This window comes from Etheostoma cragini, unplaced genomic scaffold (genome assembly GCF_013103735.1).
Source record: "Etheostoma cragini isolate CJK2018 unplaced genomic scaffold, CSU_Ecrag_1.0 ScbMSFa_80, whole genome shotgun sequence".
Classification (NCBI taxonomy): Eukaryota; Metazoa; Chordata; class Actinopteri; order Perciformes; family Percidae; genus Etheostoma; species Etheostoma cragini.
In genome coordinates, this window is record NW_023269428.1 from 184,766 (window position 1) to 186,145 (window position 1,380).

The window sequence follows — 1,380 nt, forward strand, 5'->3', positions numbered from 1 at the left end:
GCAGTGTGTAGTGTGTGTAGTTGTGTAGTGTGTAGTGTGTGTAGTGTGTGTCTGACCCGTAGAGCAGCAGCAGCAGTGCGAGGGCCGGCAGGTTGGTGGAGGAGACGTAGGCTTTCTGCTGGAAACAGATGAAGATGACGATGACCAGCGTTGCCGGGACGACGTAGTTACACTGCAAAGACAGGTACGGGAGGCCGTTAGGGTCAAAACACGCAGCTACACTGGTCGCCTACACACAATATTTGGGACATTTATTTAAATAGTTCAAGGTTTTTCTTGTCACACACAGACTCTGAGGGTGCGTTTGTTTTGTGTCTCACCATGTCCCAGAGGAAGTTACACTCACACACAGACTCTGAGGGTGCGTTTGTTTTGTGTCTCACCATGTCCCAGATGAAGTTAGCCACCCAGTAGAGCAGCGGCTGCACGCCGCTGATGAAGTGCATGTGTTTGGCTTTGCTGACTCGCTCCTGGATGAGGAAGACCACGAAGCTGGCGGGGACGAAGGACATAGCGAAGATCACACAGATGGACACCAGGACATCCACGGAGGTCGTCACCCTGGAGACAGTCAGGAGGCGGAGTTAGACACAGAGAGGCGGCTTGTTTTGGTGCATTTGTAGGGATTCAGCTGCGGGGGGGGGGGGTACTCCGGGGTACTTCGTACAGTACTCACAGAGCGACCTGGGACAGCTGCTCCTTGGTGAGGTTCAGCGGGTGGTTGAAGGCCCGGATGCCGTAGCGGGCGGCGTCGGCGTCCGGCGGGAGGTTGGAGCGCAGGATCCCGTTGTTCATCACGTTGATGAAGGCGCCGATGCTGTGCCAGCCTTTGTTATTGAACCAGATCTGGGGACGCGATGTCGCACAGCAGGAGGTCACACAGCAGGAGGTCACACAGCAGGAGGTCACACAGCAGGAGGTCACACAGCATGAGGTCACACAACAGGAGGTCATACAACATGAGGTCATACAACATGAGGTCATACAGCAGGAGGTCATACAGCAGGAGGTCATACAACATGAGGTCATACAACATGAGGTCATACAACATGAGGTCACACAGCGGGAGGTCACACAGCATGAGGTCACACAACATGAGGTCACACAGCGGGAGGTCACACAGCAGGAGGTCATACAGCAGGAGGTCACACACAGATGCTGTCATAAACAGGGTCACGGTCTTCCTTTCGACCGTACAACACAAATTTCAGATTCAAACTTATTTTTAACATTTTGGTCGACTTTTCGACATTTATGTAACTTTTTCCGATGTTTTTGTGAATTTTCCAGTGCTTTCTTTAAAGTTGTTGTTTCCAACAGGGGGCCGTGGGGCCCTAAAGGTTAAAGAGACCAGACGAGAGCTTGTGACCGGGACGTCAC